General features: G+C 44.4%; 1 non-coding gene across 1 annotated transcript; it reads right to left on the minus strand.

The window, feature by feature from the left end:
* Nucleotides 1-5,876: 5,876 nt before the first annotated feature.
* On the minus strand, nucleotides 5,877-5,983 carry LOC115900525. Its single transcript, XR_004060210.1, has one exon. It is a non-coding gene; the product is annotated as a U6 spliceosomal RNA (small nuclear RNA).
* Between the last annotated feature and the right edge of the window lie 15,733 nt (nucleotides 5,984-21,716).

A 21,716-nucleotide genomic window follows, 5' to 3' on the forward strand; every position in this document is an offset into this window, starting at 1 on the left:
TTAAGGCCTAACTTCTGCTTTCACAGAGGTCATCATCCCTAGAATAGAGCCTGGTCCACCCCTCCCAATCATTTCTTTTCCTTTCTTTTTTCTTTCTCTCTCTCTTTTTTTTTTAATCGCATCTTGCTCTGTCACCCAGCCTAGAGTGCAGTGGTGTGATTAGAGTTCACTGCAGCCTGAACCTCCCACGTGCAAATCATCTTTCTGCCTCTACCTCCTAAGTAGCTGGGACCACAGGTGAATGCCACATGCCCAGCTTATATTTATTTATTTATTTGAGACAGAGTCTCTCTCTGTTGCCCAGGCTGGAGTGCAGTGGTGTGATCTCAGCTCACTGCAACCTCTGCCTCCCGAGTTCAAGTGATTGTCATGCCTCAGCCTTCTAAGTAGCTGAGATTACGGGTGTGCGCCACCACACCCAGCTAATTTTTGTATTTTTAGTAGAGACGGGTTTTCATCATATTGGTCAGTCTGATCTTGAACTCCTGACCTCAAATGATCTGCCTGCATTGGCCTCCCAAAGTGCAAGGATTACAAGTGGGAGCCACTGGGCCCGGCTCCAGCTAATTTATTTTTATTTTCTGTAGAGACAGGGCCTTGCTCTGTTGTCCATGCTGGAATCTTTGCTTTTCTATGAATGAGTGGGTGCTAAGTTTGAAAGAAGGAAGTGGGGGTGAGGGGTGCGGTTGTCCACAGAGTATGCTGAGCTTTACGGCAGCCCCCTTTGTGGGCATTTCCTGGGCAGGGCAGTGGCATCTGACCCTTTCAGACGGTGAGGCAGGCAACAGCTCCAAATTCTCACCTTGGTGGCTGATTCATCAAGTACTGAACTAAGGAAAACACTAAAAGATTATTGAAAGGGGAAGTGGCTAGAATGGGCCCATTGTCACGTGTGTGAATGACTCTTTGTGCTTGTCTTTTACTGGATGGGAATCCTTATCTGCTTTCTGTTTTCCATATTTGTCAGAGAAATTTGTCGAGGGCTTCATCCTTTCCCTTCCCATGACCTTTTACCTCAGGTTGCAGCCAAGAGGAACCAGAAGTTCTGCTGTCAAAAGGGGAAGAAGACAAGGTAATGGTGGCTCTCCCCAGACAGTAAAAAGTCACATAAAACTGGTTTAGAAGTAAGACAGCCTAGTGAAGCCAGACTCACTGACAGAGCCTGGGTCTTCAGCAGTTATACAGGTCGGCCAGGAGCACACCAGGGCAGCTGGGTGCAGGGAGAGCAGATAGCCCTTTACTGTCATCCCCTTCAAAGATGCCCAAGGACACGCCCAGCCCAGGCTGGTCCACTGACAGCAGTGGAGGTGGAAAGGCCCAGGGCTTTCTGAGGGTCCATTTACCTCCCAGGCTGTCCAAGCATCCAGACTTTTCCCTCTGTCCTTCCTTCCACAGGTGGCGCTTCCAGGAGCACTCCCTGGTAAGCATGCATCGCACACACATAATTCCTTTTTTTTGTTGTTTTTTTGTTTTTTTGAGAGAGGGTCTCACTTGGTTGCCTGGGCTGGAGTGCAGTGGTGTGATCACAGCTCACTGCAGCCTCGACCTGCTGGGCTCAAGCAATCCTTCCACCTCAGCCTCCCAAATAGCTAGGACTACAGGTATGTACCACCATACCTGGCTAACTTTTGTATGTTTTTTTTTAAAGATGGAATTTCGCTCTTGTTGCCCCGGCTGGAGTGCAGTGGCATGATCTCGGCTCACTGCAACCTCTGCCTCCCAGGTTCAACCAATTCTCCTGCCTCAGCTTCCTGAGTAGCTGGGATTACAGGTGCCCGCCACCACTTCCGGCTAATTTTTGTATATTTTTTTAAGTAGAGATGGGATTTCACCATGTTGGCCAGGCTGGTCTCGAACTTCTGACCTCAGGTGACCCACCCATCTCGGCCTCCCAAAGTGCAAGGATTACAAGTGTGAGCCACTGCACCAGGCCAATTTTAGTATTTTTTGTGGAGACGGGGTTTTGCCATGTTGCCCAGGCTGGTCTCAAATTTCTGGGCTTAAGTGATCCACCTGCCTCGGCCTCCCACAGTGCTGAGATTACAGGTGTGAGCCACCGCGCCCAGCCCTGCACACTTAATTCCTTCTCAGAGTTTGCTTCCTGGGGAGCACAACTGGGACAATTACTTAGGGAAAAAAGTAAGCAGTGAAATTCTATGATCCTATTTGTGTGACGAATATATATATACTTCCAAATGCGCAGAAAATTTGTGGAACTACGCAAAAGGTGCTGTTAACAATAGCCACCTTCAGGGATGAGGTCTGGGATCTTTTGGGATGGGGAAGGTGTGGCTTTATACTCTTTACCATAAACATGAATTACTTTTTCTTTTATCATTGAAAAAGCCTTTTACTTCTGAAGAGGCACGCAATTGAAATACGAATAGTTGTCATAGCTGCTGTTTGTGGAACACGTTCTACATACCATGTATTTCAGCATACATTCCCTAGTCCTCACAGTGATGCAAAGAGGTGGATGCATGATCACACCATTTTGCAGATAAGGACACTGAGTATCAGAGATGCCGAGTGACTGGTCCAGGAGCACCGGTTACCAGGCAGAGGAACTGGAATAGACTGGGGCTCTGACTCTGAAGTTCAGGTTCTTTCTGAGCTTAATCAGGATGTGTGTCTTTCTGTCAGCCCAAATGATACCTTATGTTCTAAGTCAAGAATATGGTATGTGGGAAAGAGCAAACTGCTGGGAGTTGAGCAAGCTCCTGTCCCTGTTGCCATCATTAGCTAAGTGACCTCTGTGCCATTTATTTATTTATTAATTAGAGACAGGGTCCCACTATGTTGCACAGGTTAATCTCAAACTCCTGAGCTCGAGAGATCCTCCTGCCTTGGCCTCCTGAAGTGCTGGGATTATAGGCCTGAGCCACCACCCCTGGCTTCTCTGTACCATTTATTGTCTCTGTGCTGCACTTACCTCATCTGGAAAATTCCCAAAGGCAGTTTAGTGTAGAGACAGAACCAAAAAGTTATAGGGTTGACATAGCTATATCCCGCTGTTTACTGTGTGATTTTTAGTAAGTTACTTAACCTCTCTGAGCCTCAGTTTTCCATTCTCTGAAGAAGAGAAAATGGATTGTAAGACTCGGGTTGTTATGAGGGTTAAATAAGATAGTGTAACAGCACTTATTGTATTCTAAGCACTCAAAACAAAGAACTCTCTCCTCCTTGAAATGTAAACTTTGATTTTGGGGGTAAAGAAAAACTGCTCATAGTTTTAATACAAGTAACAACACCCAATTTGATGAAGAAAATATGTTTAATGTATGTGAAAGGGCTGGTTTGGGATTCTTTTGTGGTTTAGCAGAAGAAAGAAACCATTTTTTTCACACCCATAGTCTAACTCCACACATTCCACGTGACTGACAGATCTCCTAGGGGGATAGGCTGTCCTGGATGGGAAGTGAGAGAATGAGAGGTCCCACCTGGAGAGTGTGAAGGGGAGAAAGTGAACCCTTAGATTTGGGAAGAGTGATATTATTGTGGATTGAATGGTGGCTCCCAAAAAGGTGGGCCCACATCTTAACCCCTGGAACCCGTGAATGTGATGTTATTTGGAAAAACATTTGCAGATGTAATCCCAAGGTGAGATCATCCTGGATATCTGTTGGGTTTTTGTTTTGTTTTGTTTTGTTTTGAGACGGAGTCTTGCTCTGTCACCCAGGCTGGAGTGCAGTGGCAAAACCTCGGCTCACTGCAGCCTCCACCTCCGGGTTCAAGTGATTCTCTTGCCTCAGCCTCCAGAGTAACTGGGATTACAGGCATGTGCCACCACACCTGGCTAATTTTTGAATATATATATATTTTTTAGTAGAGACGGGGTTTCACCATGTTGGCCAGGCTGGTCTCAAACTCCTGACCTCGGGTGATCCGCCTCCCTTGGCCTCCCAAAGTGCTGGGATTACAGGCATAAGCCACCATGCCCAGCCTATCCTGGATTATCTGGATGGACCCTAAATCCAATGACAAGTGTTCTTTTAAGAGACATAGAAGAGAGACCTCGGGAAAAGAGGTGATATGAGGAGGGAGGCAGAGATCTGAGTTATGCAGCCATAAGCCAAGGAACTCCTGGAGCCACCAGAAGCTGGAAGGAGCAATGAAGGATTGTCCTCCATGCCTTCAGAGGGAGTGCCATCCTGCCAACACCTTGATTCCAGACTTTCAGCCTCCTGAATTGTGAAAGAATATTTTGCCAGGCCTGGTGGCTCATGTCTATAATCCCAGCACTTTGGGAGGCTGAGGTGAGCGGATTGCTTGAGCCCGGGAGTTCGAGACCAGCCTGGGCAACATGGCGAAACCCTATTTCTACAAAAAACCGGGCCTGGTGACATGCACCTGTAGTCCCAGCTACTCAGGAGGCTGAGGTGGGAGGATCACTTTGAGTCGGGAGGCAGAGGTTATGGTGAACCAAGATTGCACCACTGCACTCCAGCCTGGATGACAGAGTGAAGCCTTGTCTAAAAAAAAAAAAAAATTGTGTAGTTTAAGCCACTAAATTTGTGGTAATGTGTCACAGCAGCCACAGGGAACTAACACAGGTGGCATGGGACAATTTTAGTGGCAACTCTGGGAAAAGAATCAAGATTAAAAGACATCAAAAGAGGACCCATTCAACTAAATATGTAGCATCAGACAATAGGGATGCAGATCTCACACAGACGACATACTAACCTGAAACCAAGGCACACAGAGAGGGAAGTAGGTCAGTAGAACCGACAGGATTTCAGGGCAGGAAACCAAAGAGGCCGTGTTGCATGAAGTGCGGGATGCCGGCCATCTCAGATCCTGCCCCAACAATGGCAAAATGGATCTCTCAAATGCTGAGAGATTGGACAGAGATATACAAAGAATGAGCACATTTCTGTTAGAATAGGAAACAATAAAAAATAAATTAAAAGGGAAATGGTTAAGAGGTAGGAAGACACAGCTTCCTCTCAAGGAGCCAATAGCCACTGGGGTGTGCTGTCCTCTCATGATCAAAGGTTTGAGGGGGATGACTCACAGGTCTCTACTGAAGGAGCTCATAGAGAAATGCACCACAAAGAAAGGGTATGAAACAGCCTAAGTGTCCAGTACCAGAGGACAGGTGAAATGATGGCGCAGCCACACAACAGGACATGATGCCGCCACAGTGCTGTGGATGAATATTCACTCAATTGAAATATGGTCAAGACATATTAAGTGCAGAAAGCAAGCATGAAACAGTAGGTACAATGTAATCCTGTTCCTCACATGTAAAATGTAGATGAAGGTAATAGTACTTACCCTATAGAGTTGTTACAAGCATTTGATTAATATACGCAAAGTGCTTGGCAGTATCTGGAACATGTAGATGCTGTATAGCATCATTGTTTTATCGTCACTGATTTTTTTTATTCTTAAAATTTTTATTTTATTTATTTATTTTTAGATCTGTAGCCGAGGCTGGAGTGCAGTGGTGCAATCTCGGCTCACTGCAACCTCCACCTCCCAGGTTCAAGTGATTCTCGTGCCTCAGCCTCCCAAGTAGCTGGGACTACAGGTGCATGACCCTACGCCCAGCTACTTTTTTTTTTTTTTTTTGAGATGAAGTTTTGCTCTTGTCACCCAGGCTGGAGTGCAGTGGTGTGATCTCGGCTCACGGCAACTTCCACCTCCCAGGTTCAAGCAATTCTCCTGCCTCAGCCTCTCGAGTAGCTGGGATTACAGGCGCCTGCCATGACGCCCAGCTGATTTTTGTATTTTTAGTAGAGAGAGGGTTTCACCATGTTGATCAGGTGGGTCTCAAACTCCTGACCTCAAGTGATTGGCCCGTCTCAGCCTCCCAAAGTGCTGGGATTACAGGCATGAGCCACAGTGCCCGGCCTGAAACAATTTTTTTTTTTTATATGGAATGCTTCATGAATTTGCGTGTCATCCTTGCATGGGGGCCATGCCAATCTTCTCTATATTGTCCCAATTTTAGTATATGGGCTGCCGAAGTGAGCACTATCATCACTTCTTTTAAGTGTTCAGGTCTACTGTTCTGACCTTTGGGAGTCAAAGTATTTTGTGATTCAAACTTTTTCAGATTTTACAAAGGTGCATAATTACAGAATATCCTTAGTGTGCTTGAGGTAGCAACTCACAACAGTCAAATTCATTAATGTTTCTGCAGTGAAGCATATGAGTATTCATATTAAGTGAGATAACTAAAGAATATAAATAGCACCACATCAGTTTGGATCAGGTGGTGAAGCCAAATAAATTCACTATAAACTTGGACAACAAACACAAAAACAAAACAGCCTTGTGGTTCCAGGGATTTTTGCCTGGGGGAATTACAGATGAGAGACTGTCGACCTGTTTATATAGAAGCATCAGGAAAGCCTGAACGCATTGTGTTGTTACGGTGGTGCTGCTGCTCACTGAGGAGACTGACTGCGTTTTATTTTTATTTTTGCCTTTTGACTTGCTGTTTTAATTTTTAATTTTTCTACACTGAGTATTAATTACTTTTTTGCCTATCGTTTCTTGAATTTCAATCGATTCAGATAAATGTAACACAGATTTAACCCAAGGAGAATATTGCATTGCTCAGTGGACCTCAAAAAGATCATCGTCAGCATTGGGTTCACAATTTTCATTGGCGCCTTTGGGAAAGTATATATATATATATATATATATTTTTTTTTTTTTTTTTTTTTTTTTTTTGAGACGGAGTCTCGCTCTGTCGCCCAGGCTGGAGTGCAGTGGCCAGATCTCAGCTCACTGCAAGCTCCGCCTCCCGGGTTCACGCCATTCTCCTGCCTCAGCCTCCCGAGTAGCTGGGACTACAGGCGCCCACCACCTCGCCCGGCTAGTTTTTTGTATTTTTTTAGTAGAGACGGAGTTTCACCGGGTTAGCCAGGATGGTCTCGATCTCCTGACCTTGTGATCCGCCCGTCTCGGCCTCCCAAAGTGCTGGGATTACAGGCTTGAGCCACCACGCCCGGCCCAGGAAAGTATATTTTTCTGGGAAGGCAGGGAACACTAAAGGAGATGGAGTGGGTTTTTCTATTCTTTTTCTTCTGTCTTTAAGCTGGTCCCACCAACACCGTCCATATCCAGAACTAGCTAATTCCTCAACTAGGGCTTGCTTTACCTCCTTTTCTTTTCTTTTTTTTTTTTGAGACGGAGTCTCGCTCTGTCGCCCGGACTGGAGTGCAATGGCCGGATCTCAGCTCACTGCAAGCTCCGCCTCCCGGGTTTACGCCATTCTCCTGCCTCAGCCTCCCGAGTAGCTGGGACTACAGGCGCCCGCCACCTCGCCCGGCTAGTTTTTTGTATTCTTTAGTAGAGACGGGGTTTCACCGTGTTAGCCAGGATGGTCTCGATCTCCTGACCTCGTGATCCGCCCGTCTCGGCCTCCCAAAGTGCTGGGATTACAGGCTTGAGCCACCGTGCCCGGCCTCCCCTGGCCTCCCCTGGCCTCCCCTCCCCTCCCCTCCCCTCTTTTCTTTTCTTTTCTTTTGTTCTCTTCTCTTCTCTTCTTCTTTTCTTTTCTCTTTTCCTCTCTCTCTTTTTTTTTTTTTTTTTTTTTTTTTTTTATTTTTTTTTTTTTTTTTTTTGAGACGGAGTCTCGCTCTGTCACCCAAGCTGGAGTGCACTGGCCAGATCTCAGCTCACTGCAAGCTCCGCCTCCCGGGTTCACGCCATTCTCCTGCCTCAGCCTCCCGAGTACCTGGGACTACAGGCGCCCGCCACCTCGCCCGGCTAGTTTTTTGTATTTTTTAGTAGAGACGGGGTTTCACCGTGTTAGCCAGGATGGTCTCGATCTCCTGACCTTGTGATCCGCCCGCCTCGGCCTCCCTAAGTGCTGGGATTACAGGCTTGAGCCACCGCACCCGGCCTTTTTTTTTTTTTTTTTTTTTTTGAGACGGAGTCTCGCTCTGTCCCCCTGGCTGGAGTGCAGTGGCATGACCTTGGCTCACTGCAATCTCTGCCTTCCGGGTTCAAGTGATTCTCCTGCCTCAGCCTCCAGAGTAGCTGGGACTACAGGCATGTGCCACCATACCCAGCTATTTTTCATATTTTTAGTAGAGACGGGGTTTCACCATATTGGCCAGGCTGGTCTTGAACTCCTGACCATGTGATCCACCCACCTTGGCCTCCCAAAGTGCTGGGATTACAGGCATGAGCCACCACGCCCGGCCCCTCCTCTTTCATGATAAATGTATATTAGTTTTACATTAAAAAGTAAAACAAGACCAGACATGGTGCATTCTGCCTGTAATCTCAGCATTTTGGGAGGCTGAGGTGGGAGGATTGCTTGAGGCCAGGAGTTCAAGATCAGCCTGGGCAACACAGCAAGACCCTGTCTCTACCAAAAATGAACCGAGTTAGCTTGGCATGGTGGCATGTGTCTGTAGTCCCAGCTACTCAGGAGTCTGAAGCAGGAAGATGGCTTGAGCCCAGGATTTTGAGGTGGCAGTGAGCTGTGATTGCACCACTGCATTCCATCCTGGGCGACAGAGCAAGACCCGGTTTCTCTAAAGAAAAAAAATAAGGGGGTCAGGCATGGTGGCTCATGCCTGTAATCCCAACACTTTGGGAGGCCAAGGTGGATGGATCACCTGAGGTCAGGAGTTTGAGACCAGCCTGGCCAACATGATGAAATCCTGTCTCTACTAAAAATACAAAAATTCGCTGGGTGTGGTGGTGGGCTCCTGTAGTCTCAGCTACTCGGGAGGCTGAGGCAGGAGAATTTCTTGAACCCAGGAGGCAGAGATTGCAATGAACTGAGATCGCACCACTGCACTCCAGCCTAGGTGACAGAGCAAGACTCTGTCTCAAATAAATAAATAAATAAATAAATAAATAAATAAATAAATAAATAAAATAAAATAAAATAAAATAAAAATAAAAAGTAAATCAGTAACCACAATAAACTGAAAAATAAATAGAATGTGGGGACAAGTGAGAGAAGTGTGTGTGGACGGGGAAATGGGGGAAGAAGGACCCTGCAGGGGCACAGAGGGGGTTTAGGGGAGGTTTTCAGGGAGTGAGCTGCCTCATGAGCCAGGAAGGAGACGTTGCTAGGCAGACCTGCAGTCAGTGAGGCAGGGAGAGGCGGTTGTTCTGGGCGACTTTGCAGCTCAGGGTAGATGCAGGGCCCCAAAGGGGAAGGGGAAGTGTCGAAACATCCATGGGACGCCCTGCTGAGTTCTCCAACCCTGAAACCCGGGACCCTTTCCTGTGCAGCTTCTTGGGAGCTTGAACAAGTTGAGGGAAGTGACATATCCAGGAGGAAATTTCAGTGCACGTGTGTGAGCGCTTCTAGTCAACTGTCTATTTGGTTGAGGATTCCTTAGATTGATGAAAAACAAGTGCTAATAAAAGGACCTATGCCTATGTCTATATCATCTATGTCTATATATTTATTTTAAATCATGAGCTTTGTCAGACTCGGATGGGCTGATGGTTGAGGGACTTCTGCCAGAAGGCTGGCCAGCCTGGGAAAGGGAAGTTTGCCTAAGTCAATGGAGGTCACAGAAGAAGGGGTGGGAAAGGCTTGCAGAAATTCTAAATAGAAAAGGAGCTTTGGATTAGGCAAGTCATATGTGGACTTTAAGGACATCGGAAGGTAGAAAATGCCAGATGAGGAAGTCATCATGTACACTCAAAACTTATAGTCCCAAGCCCCGATCCCTGTTGTCAGGACCCAAGACCAATTACTAGTGAAGGGACACAGAGGTGGGAGAGTCCTAGAGGAAGGAGACCCTCCAGGAAAGGATTCAGGAGGCAACAGCTCCCTCACAGTTCACAGAGGAGCCCTCATCCCCTAGCAAAGTCCATGGGCTGCCCAGGAGAGAAAGCTGATTTCTTTCCTGCTTACCATGCATAAGAGGACCCCCATGGGAATCTGGGCCTACCCATATGGCCAGCTCTTGGAGGCCTAGGACGGCCCGAGGGACAAGACTCAACAGAAGGTCAGGGCTGCCTTGGTGGAAGGGCTGCTGAGTGTGTGTGACAGACCTGTGACATGTGACCTGGCAGTGACTCTTAAACTAGGCTGTGCAGTACCCTGGACCAAAGCAGTCTACAGCTGAAACAGAAGTATTTTCTGCATTTGTAGATAGAATTATCTCCATTTAAAAAATATTATTTTGGTTGAGTACGGTGGCTCACGCCTATAATCCCAGCAGTTTGGGAGGCTGAGGTCAGGAGTTTGAGACCAGCGTGGCCAATATGGTGAAACCCTGTCTCTAGTAAAATTACAAAAATTAGCTGGGTGTGGTGGCACACGCCTGTAATCCCAGCTACTGGGGAGGCTGAGGCAGGAGAATTGCTTGAATCCGGGAGGTGGAGGCTGCAGTGAACCAAGATCACACCATTGCACTCTAGCCTAGGCAACAAGAGTGAGACTGCATCTCAAAAAAATCAACCAACCTTCCTTCTTTCCTTCCTTCCTTCCTTTTCTTCACTCTGACGCCCAGGCTGGAGTGCAGTGCTGCAATCTCAGCTCACTGCAGCCTCCGTCTGCCGAATTCAACTGATTTCTCCTGCCTCAGTCTCCCAAGTAGCTGGGATTACAGGCATGTGCCACCACGCCCAGCTAATTTTTGTACTTTTAGTAGAGATGGAGTTTTGCCACGTTGGCCAGGCTAGTCTTGAACTCCTGACCTCAGGTGATCCACCCACCTCGTCCTCCCAAAGTGCTGGGATTACAGGCATGAGCCACCATGCCCGGCTGAAAATAATATTTATTTCTGATAGTAAAAGTAATATTTTTATCCGTAATTTTACCTACACATAGCTAGATATATTTCCTTCCAGTCTCTTTTTTGTGACTATCTTGATTAATAATATATTTATAAATATATGCTAGAAATATTTATGAGTAATAGCTATTACTATTGTTCATTTAACATTTTTTGAATGCTTACTGGGGTCAGGGTCGTTCTTTTTTTTTCCTGTTGTAATTGACAAAGACACTATTCTTTTTTTTTTTCTTTTTGAGACGGAGTCTCGCTCTGTACTGGGGCTGGAGTGCAGTGGCGCAATCTTGGCTCACTGCAAGCTCCGCCTCCCGGGTTCACGCCATTCTCCTGCCTCAGCCTCCCAAGTAGTTGGGACTAGAGGCACCCGCCACCTCGCCCGGCAAATTTTTTGAAGTTTTTAGTAGAGACAGGGTTTCACCGTGTTAGCCAGGATGGTCTCGATTTCCTGACCTAGTGATCTGCCCGCCTCGGCCTCCCAAAGTGCTGGGATTACAGGCGTGAGCCACTGCACCCGGCCGGCAAAGACACTATTCTAAACCCTTTACAGGTACTGACCTGTGCAATCTTCAAAATAACCCTATGAGGTGAAAACATTATTTTCCGGCCTAGGTATTTTGGCTTATGCCTGTAATCTCACCACTTTGGGAGGCTGATGCAGGAGGATCACTTGAGCCCAGGTGTTCAAGACCAGCCTGGGCAACATAGTGAGACCCCATCTCTATATAAAATAAATAAATAAATAAATACTTTTTTTACAAAATCAAAAAATGTATTTTTCCTATTTAACAATGAAAACACAAGGAACAGAGAGGTAAGTAAATTTGTCTGAGGTCACACAGGTAGTAAGTGGGGAGCTCAAATTCAAATGCAGATCTGACTGTGGAGCCTGGTTTTGGCCAAAATACACACTATACCATATGTGATTTTGTGTTAAGACTTCTCATTAAGTATTATATTGTATTTTTCATATCATAAAAATATTTACCAAATGTTCAGTTTTTTTCTCATAACTTTTTATGATTCTTTGATCCCTACCATGCCTTGTTTATCCTACAAATCAAGTAAAAGAAAATATCTAATTTAGTTTAAACCTGTATGTTGATTTGATATAACTTATGTAAACTAGGTACTTATTTAATAGGTCATTATTTCAGAATGCTCGAAAATGAAACCATGCTGTCCAGGAGCTGTACTCCACAACTAAAAGCAAGCAAAATTCTTGACGTGTTCTCAAATTCTGCCTTTTCTGTTCCTCTGTTCCTTCAGGCATCCATTCCTTTATCTGGCCAACATTTTCTGAGCACCTATTTGCCAGGCCTGTGCCAGGTAGTGGGAATCCAGTGGTGCCTAAGGGCACACAGCATGGGCCCTCAGGGGCTCTCTGTCTCAGGAGAGGTGGGCAATAGAATCCACCGTGGAATCCACCATGAGCAAGCTGGAGCGATCGAGGGGGCAGGAGGAGGGAAAGAGGGCAGGAGATAAGCAGGGAATGCTGCCCCAGAGAGAGGACTTCTGACCTGAGCCCTGAGCAGAGGAAGAAGGCGATCCTAGCATAGGGAGCAACGTGTGCAGAGACACATTCATGGGCACCATAAAAAATATGTTTCAAGCAGAGGATGGTTGTTGGTGATGGAGGGGAGCAGAGAAAGGATGATGAAGAAGGGAAGGAAAATAGCATGAAGTAGCTAGGGATGAAAACCACAATGGGGATCCATTGAGGGGGTTTAAACAAGCAAAGGACATGCAGATTTGGATTTGGAAAAGATCACTCCAGTGGAGAAAAGATTGGAGGGGAAAAGCCTTGAAGCAGGAAGTCTAGGTAGGAGACCGATGCAGGGATCCAGAAGAGAGAAGATGGCGGCCTGAATTAGGGCATGGGGCAGCGGGGAAAGAAGGGAACGCAAAGTAGCAAGAAAGTTGTTTCCTTTGGACCTTGTCTTAGTCTGTTGGTGCTGCTTTAACAAAATACCACAGACTGGGCAATTTTTAAGGGGCAGAAATTTATTTTCTCTGTTCTGGAGGCTGGAGAGTCCAAAATCAAGGCACCAGCAGATTCAGTGTCGCAAAAGTCGCTCTCTGCTTCAAAGATGGCACCTTGAATACTGTGTCTTTACATGACTGAAGGCAGAAGGGCAAAAAGGGCTGAACACTGTGTGAAGCCTCTTTTATAAAGGCCTTAATCCCATTCACTAGGGCTCTGCCCTCATGACTTATTCACCTTGTAAAAGCCACACCTCAATATATATATATATATATATATATATATTTTTTTTTTTTTTTTTTTTTTTGAGACGGAGTCTCACTCTGTTGCCCGGGCTGGAGTGCAGTGGCCGGATCTCAGCTCACTGCAAGCTCCGCCTCCTGGGTTTACGCCATTCTCCTGCCTCAGCCTCCCGAGTAGCTGGGACTACAGGCGCCCGCCACCTCGCCCGGCTAGGTTTTTGCATTTTTTAGTAGAGACAGGGTTTCACCGTGTTCGCCAGGATGGTCTCGATCTCCTGACCTCGTGATCCGCCCGTCTCGGCCTCCCAAAGTGCTGGGATTACAGGCTTGAGCCACTGTGCCCAGCCACCTCTTAATATTAGCACGTTGGCAATTAAGTTTCAATACATGAATTTTGGAGGACACATAAACATTCAAGCCACAGTGGACATGGAGACTGGATCTGGGTGATGAAGTAGAGGGAGGAAGAGAGGCTTTTGGCTTGGACGTTGGTGGAAGGTAGGTAGGTGGTGGTACTCTACACCAAGATGGGGACTATCAGAACCGGTTTATGGATTTTAGTTTTGTGAATGTTGTTGAGTTCTAAGGGTCTAGCTAGTGGCTAGAGATATGTCGCTGAAATTTATGAGAGAAAACCAGATTGGGATTATGAATTTTGGAGGCAGCAGCATTTGGATGGTAACAGAACATGGACTGTCTGGAAGAGATCATCCAGTGACAGTGCATACACTGAGAGAGAAACTAACCTGAGATAGAACCCTGGGAAGCAGCAAAGTATATGGAACAAGCAGTGAAAACTGTCCACAAGAAAGACAGAATGAGAGCTGGGCGCGGTGGCTTATGCCTGTAATCCCAGCACTTAGGGAGGCTGGGGTGGGCAGATCACGAGATCAGAGTTCAAGACGAGCCTGGCCAACATGGTGAAACCCTGCCTTCATTAAAAATACAAAAATTAACTGGGCATGGTGGTGGGTATCTGTAATCCCAGCTACTGGGGAGGCTGAGGCAAGAGAATCGCTTGAACCTGGAAGGCAGAGTTTGCAGTGAGCTGAGATCAAACCGTTGCACTCCAGCCTGGGTGACAGAGCAAGACTCCATCTCAAAAAAAAAAAAAAAAAAAAAAAATTAGGCCAGAGAGGTTGGAGGAAAGCCAGGAGAGATGTTGCCCCAGAAGCCAAAGAGAGAGACAACAAGAGGAAACACATCAAGAGAGTAAAAAATGACTGAGTTGAGAAGTGAAAGAGAAGGACGGAGGGAGACCTAAATATGTTTCAATAATAGGATGAAATGTCTGGAGAGGAAGAAGTTGAGGATGGAGGAGACACAAAGCCCCAAAACTGTCTTGTTTGACGATGATGACGATGGTGATGATGATAATGATGGCTCGATGATCACTTACTATATGTCAGATACCGTGTTCTGGTTTTAGGTAGGTTCATTGTTTGTTTGCTTTTTGAGATAGGGTCACATCCTGACGCCCAGGCTGGAGTGCAATGGCACAATTATGGCTCACTGCAGACTTGACCTCCCAGGCTCAAGTGATCCTCCCACGTCAGCCTCCCAAAGTATTGGGTTTACAGGTGTGAACCACTGCACCTGGCCTTAGGTAGTTTTTTTTCCCCCACTTTCACTCCTGGTAACTCACAAAACACTGAGATTGTTTTAAAAGCTTTTTATTATGAAAATATTCACATACACACAAAATAGAGAAAACAGTATAGTGAAGCCTCATGTTTTCATCCTCCAGATTTAATAAATATCAACATTTTGCCAATCTTGTATAATGTAAAAAGGAAATTAAAAATTAATTGGACACAGGGCTTGGCATGTTCATTTAAAAAATGAATACCTGACATATCTTAATGAATTTTTAAAAAGTCATACAAATTATTCTCTCAGGCGGGGGTGCAGTGGCTTACGCCTGTAATGCCAGCACTTTGGGAGGCCGAGGTGGGCGGATCACCGGAGGTCAGGAGTTCGAGACCAGCCTGGACAATGTGGTGAAACCCGATTTCTACTAAAAATACAAAAATTACCCAGGCATGGTGGTGTGTGCCTGTAATCCCAGCTACTTGGGAGGCTGAGGCAGGAGAACTGCTAGAACTTGGGAGGCAGAGGTTGCAGTGAGCCGAGATCGTGCCACTGCACTCCAGCCTGGGTGACAGAGTGAGACTCCACCTCAAAACACAAAAAGCAAAAAACAAAACCCAAGTATTCTCTCAGACGCAGACCACAGTGGAATTAAACTAGAAATAATTAACAGAAAGACAGTTGGAAAAGTCCAAAATACTTGGAAATTAAAGAGCATACTTCTAAATAACAAAAAAGTCAAAGAAGTCTGAGGATAATTTTTTTTCTTTTTTTCTTTTTTTTTTTTGAGACAGTCTTGCTCTGTTGCTCAGGCTGGCGTGCAGTGGCACAATCTCGGCTCACCAAGACCTCTGCCTGCCTCCCTGTTTCAAGCGATTCTCCTGCCTCAGCCTCCTGAGTAGCTGCGACTACAGGCACATGCCATCGCACAAGGCTAATTTTTTCTTTTTTGCTTTATTTTTATTTTTTACTTTTTTGAGATAGAGCCTCACTCTATTGTTAAGGCTGGAGTGCAGTGGTGTGATCTCGGCTCACTGCGACCTCTGCCTTCCAGGTTCAAACAATTCTGCCTCAGCCTCTCAAGTAGCTGTGATTACAGATACACGTCTGGCTAATTTTTTGTATTTTTAGTAGAGACGGGATTTCACCATGTTGGCCAGGCTGGTCTCGAACTCCTGGCCTCAAGTGATCCACTCACCTAGGCCTCCCAAAGTGCTGGGATTACAGGTGTGAGCCACCGCGCCCAGCCTCAAAAAAACTTTAAACATTTTTTGAACTAGATAAAATGAAAATGCAACTTATTAAAATCTGCAGTTCCTGTACATACTTGCCAGTGCAAAAAACAAGAACAAAAACAAAAACAAAATTGTATCGTGTATGCAAACAATGCCTAGAGAGAAACTTTAAGCATTGTATGTATATATTAGCAAAGAAAAAAGATCTAAAATCAATCTACACTTCCACGTTAGGAAACTAGAGAAAGAAAAACAATATAAGCCTAAAACAAGTAGAAGAAAAGAAATAATAAAAATTAGAGCAGAGAACAGAGTCAGGTGCTGTGACTCATTCCTGGTAAGCCCAGTGACTCAGGAGGCTGAAATGAGAAGATCACCTGAGACTATGACTTTGAGGCTGCAGTAAGCTATGATCACACCATTGCACTCCAGTCCAGGCAATGGAGTGAGATCCCATCTCTAAAAAAAAGATAAAATAAAAAAATAAAAATTTGAGCAGAAAATAATAAAATTGAAAGCAAGAGAACAATAGAGAAAATCAATGAAAATGAAAGTTGGTTCTTTGACAAAATTAATACACTTGATAAACCTCTTGCCAGCTAAGAAAAGAAAAAGAAAAAGAAAACATACATTACTAATATCAGAAATAGAAGGCTGGGCACAGGGTCTCATGCCTGTAATCCTAGCACTTTGGGAGGCTGAGGCAGGTGGATCACTTGAGCTCAGGAGTTCAAGACTAGCCCGGGCAACAAGGCAAACCCTGTCTCTATCAAAAATACAAAAATTTGCCAGGTGTGGTGTTGCCTGCCTGTAGTTCCTGTGACTTGGGAGGCTGAGGCAGGAAGATCGCTTGAACCAGGGAGGTTGAGACTGTGCTGAGTTGAGATGGCACTACTGTACTCCAGCCTGAGTGACAAAGTGATACCCTGAAAAGAAAGAGAGAGAGAGAGAGAAAGGAGAAAGAAAAGAAAGAAAAAAAGAAGAGAGAAAAGAAAAGGAAGGAAGGAAGGAAGGAACGAAGGAAAGAAGGAAGGAAGGAAGGAAAGAAAGAAGGAAGGAAGGAAGGAAAGAAAGAAAGAAGGAAAGAAGGAAGGGAAGGAAGGAAGGAAATAGAAGAGGAGTCGTCACGACTGATTTCATGGACATTAAAAGGATAATAAAGCAGCTGGGCCTGGTGGCTCACACCTGTAATCCCAGCACTTTGGGAGGTTGAGGCAGGTGGATCACTTGAGGTCAGTAGTTCGAGACCAATCTGGTCAACATAGTGAAACTCCCCTCTACTACAAATATAAGATTTAGCTAGGTGCAGCGGTATGTGCCTGTAATCCCAGCTGCTTGGGAGGCTGAGGCATGAAAATTGTTTGAACCCAGGAGGCAGAGGTTGCAGTAAGCTGAGATCACTCCACAGCACTCCAGCCTGAGCAACAAAGCGAGACTTTGTCTCAACAAAAAAAAAGAAATATTATGAACAAACTCTATGCCTGCAAATTTGAAAATTTAGATGAAATTAACCAATTCCATGAAAGATACAAACTATTTTACTATCTTATGTGGGCACAGTTCTGGGTGCCCTAAAACAATTGCAATAGTAACATCTAAGATCACTGATCATAGATCACCATAACAGATATAACAATAAAACAAAGTTTGAAAGATTGCAATAATTATGAAAGCATGACACAGAGACACTAGTGATCACATGCTGTTGCAAAAACGTACCAATAGATTTGCTCAATGCATGGTTGTCACAAACCTTCCATTTGTAAAAAAACACAAAATCTGAGAAGTACAATAAAGTGAAGTGCAATAACACAAGGTATGCTTGTAACTCAAAGTGGATTATAGATCTAAATGTAAAGTGCACACCTATCAACATTTGAGAAGCTAACATCAGAGAAAAGCTTGGTTACTTGGGTTTGGCTATTACTTTTTAGATATAATACCAAAGCACAACGCAGGAAATAAGAAAATTGACAAATTGGGCTTCATTAAAGTAAAAACTACTGCTCTGTGAAAGTTTGACACTCTTCATACTGTAAAGAGGCAGGCCATAGATTGGGAGAAAATTTCTGCAAGACATGCAACTGAGAAATAAAGAACTTACATCCAAAATATACAAGGAACTCTTAAGATTCAACAGTAAAAAACCCCCAAACAGTCCGATTATAAAATGGACAAAATACCTAAATAGGCACTTCACAAAAGAAGATACACAGATGGCAAATAAGTATATGAAAAGATACTCAACAGCATATGTCATTAGGGGACTGCAAATTGCTGTATAATTCAGCAATTGTGCTTCTAGGTATTTACCCAATTGTGTTGAAATTATGTCCACATAAAAGTCTGCCCACGGGCCAGGTGCTGTGGCTCATGCCTGTGATCCCAGCACTTTGGGAGGGCCAAGTAGGAGGATTGTTTGAGCCCAACATAGCAAGCCTCCATCTCTACAAAAAATTGTAAAACTAATGGTCCTAGTTACTCAGGAGGCTGAGGTAGGAGGATTGCTTGAGCCCAGGAGTTCAAGGTTTTGAGGTTGCAGTGAGCAATGATCATACCACTGCACACCAGCCTGGGCAACAGAGTGAGATCCTGCCTCAAAAAAAAAAAAAAACCCTGAAAAACAAAAACTAACAACAACCCTCCACACAAATGTTCATAATACCTTTAATCACAATTGCCAAAGACTGGAAACAATCAAGCTGTCCTTCAATAGGTGAATGGATAAACCAACTGTAGTATATCCATACAATGGACTATTACTAAATCTTAAATGAAGTGAGCTCTTAAGCCATGAAAAGACATGGAGGAAACTTAAATGCATATTGCTTAGTGAAAGAAGCCATTCTGAAAAGGCCGCATAATGTATGACATTTGGGAAAAGGCAAACTATACGAGTCTGTTCTCTCACTGCTATAAAGAGCTACCTGAGACTGGATAATTTATAAAGAAAATAGGATTAATTGACTCACAGTTCCACATGTCTGAGGAGTCCTCAGGAAACTTACAGTCATGGCGGAAGGTGAATGATAACCAGGTGCCTGCTTCATAAGACAGCAGGACAGAGAGTGCGCAGGAGGAACTGCCACTTCTCAAACCATCAGCTCTTGTGAGAACTTCCTCACTATCACGAGAACAGTATGGGGGTGAAAGAGATCAAATGAAAGAAACTAAAAGGCAGAAATGAAGTCCACAGGCAAACAGCCCGGGCGGCGCCCTGACAGCCCGGGTGGCGCCCTGAGCCTAGTTAAAGACCGACCCCGGACCTAACCGATTCGGTTATCTATAGACTCCAGACGCTGAAAGGACAAACGTTGTGAAAGTCTCTGTCCTGCTCTGTTCTGTTCTAATTACCGGTGTCTGCCATATATCTTAGTCCTGGGCCCAGTACAAACACATTCCTCTATTTGTTCCAAACTTCCTGAGCCCAACACAAACACATGCCCCCAAACATCCTAGAAACACCACCTAGAGAGCCCCTGATAAGGTCACAACCGTTTGTAGTTTTATTAAATGCGCGGGAACAAATAGAAACTGTTAATTGTATAACTTAGAATATTAACCAATTACCAATTGTGATACTGTGACCAAAAGAATTTCTTTGCGCCTCTGTAACCTTACATATCCTGTATGCATCGGGCTATAAAAAGCGGGCACATGCATCATTCGGGGTCCTCTTGTATGTTGTAGAACGGAGGGACCAAGTTCGAACTTGCATTAAAGATCCTTGCCGCTTGGCTTTGACTCTGGACTCTGGTGGTCTTCTTCGGGGAACAAACGGTCTGGGCATAACAGGGGAAACTGCTCCCATGAGCCAATCACCTCCCACCAGGTTCCCCCCTCTACATATGGGAATTACAATTTGAGATGAGATTTGGGTGGGGACAGAGAGCCAAACCATATCACAAATGGTAGAGACAATAAAAAGATTAATAGTTGCCAGGAGTTCAGGGGTGTTCAGGAAGGGGTGAATAAATGAAGCACAGTGAATTTTTAGTGTGGTGAAATGATTCTGTTTGATACTGTAATGATGGGCACATGACATTATGCACATATCAAAACCCGTGGAAGTATACTATACAGGGTAAATCTTAATGTAAACTGTGGACTTTAGTTAAAAGTAATGTACCAGTATTGGTTCGTTAATTGTAATAAATGTACTACACTAATGCAAGATGTTAAAAACAGAGAAAACTGTGTTTGTGTGGTAGGAGGGGTTATATGACAAACAGGCAGGATATACGGAAACTCTGTACTGTCTGTTCTACTTTTCCATAATTCTAAAACATCTATTAATTAAAAAACATAAATGTCTGAGAATAACCAATTAACAAAAAAAGAATGGGGATGGGGAGGGTTTACCTGACTAGATGTGGCTGAGACTAGCTAGATGCCTTTTTAACATCTAAAGGACTTTATTTCCTTGCTTCCCTTTCAGATGGGAGTATAAATAAATCTGTTAGATGAGAGTTTCAAAAACGCTTTTAAAAAGGACACCAGACAGCTGGCCTGTGCCCTTTTGGCCCTTCCCTACTCTGTTCGCTTCCTATCTGGAATAAGGGATTTATGGCTGGAGATTCAGCAGCCATCTTGGAGCATGAGGAGATCATAAGAGTGAAAACCACAGCTAAGAATATCATGGAAGAAGTCTGGGCTCCTGATGAGTGTGGTTCTTCCATGTCAGTCCTGGGCATCCTATATCAGACTTATGTTTTTTGTTTGTTTTGAGACCGAGTCTCACGCTCTTGCCCAGGCTGGAATGTAGTGGCGAGATTTCAGCTCCCTGAAACTTCCATCTCCTGGTTTCAAGTGATTCTCCTGCCTCAGCCTCCTGAGTAGGTGGGACTGACTATAGGTGTGCACCACCACACCCGGCTAATTTTTTTGTATTTTTAGTAGAGACAGAGTTTCACCATGTTGACCTAGCGGGTCTGGAACTCCTGACCTCAGGGGATCCACTGACCTGGGCCTCCCAAAGTGCTGGGATTACAAGTGTCAGCCACCACACCCGGCCCTATATCAGACTTCTTTTACATGAAAGAAATAAAATTACTTCTTGTGTAAACCTCTGTTATTTATATCTGTTGCTAGCAGTTAAACACAATTCAACCTGATATACTACATCATAAAACTTACTACAATGCTATTATAATAAAAACCATATATATAGCACAGAAATAAACAATACAAGTAGAACCTAATAAGGAATCCAGAAACAAATTCAAATGGGAGCTTGATATAAATAAAGATGGCATTTCATTCAGAGGAGGAAGGATGGTTTACTTAATATATGGTGCTAGCAGAACTGACTATCCATCTGGAAGAAAACACAGTTACACTTCTACCCCACTTCATATGCAAAAATAAACTCCAGATGGATTAAAAGTCTAAATGTAAAAAATAAAAATATTAGATACAAATGTAAGAAGTTGTTTATAAAATTGTAAAGTAAAAAAGACCTTCTGAAGTAGAAGATGAAACTCAGAAACCCTAAGAGTCGCATTTAACAACAATAGTCATGAATCACCTTTGAAAAATTAACATTTTTTATATAGTGAAAGAAATAATAAACAAAGTCAAGAGACAAATGATAGGCTAGAATAAATCCTTAGAATATATATGACAAAGGAGAAAAGTTGCTAACATACCTTAGCTCTTACAAACCAATGAAAAAAAAGACAATCCAATTAGAATTTGGCAAGCATATCCCCAGGCACTTCCAGAAAAAAAATGCAAATCATAGGCAATATGAAAAGATTCTTGGCTGGGCGTGGTGGTTCACGCCTGTAATCCCAGCACTTTGGGAGGCTGAGGCGGGCAAATCACGAGGTCCGGAGATCAAGACCATCCTGTCTAACACAGTGAAACCCCGTCTCTACTAAAAATACAAAAAATCAGCCAGGCGTAGTGGTGGGTGCCTGTAGTCCCAGCT

The sequence above is a fragment of the Rhinopithecus roxellana genome, chromosome 11 (assembly GCF_007565055.1).
Source record: "Rhinopithecus roxellana isolate Shanxi Qingling chromosome 11, ASM756505v1, whole genome shotgun sequence".
NCBI classification, from domain to species: domain Eukaryota; kingdom Metazoa; phylum Chordata; class Mammalia; order Primates; family Cercopithecidae; genus Rhinopithecus; species Rhinopithecus roxellana.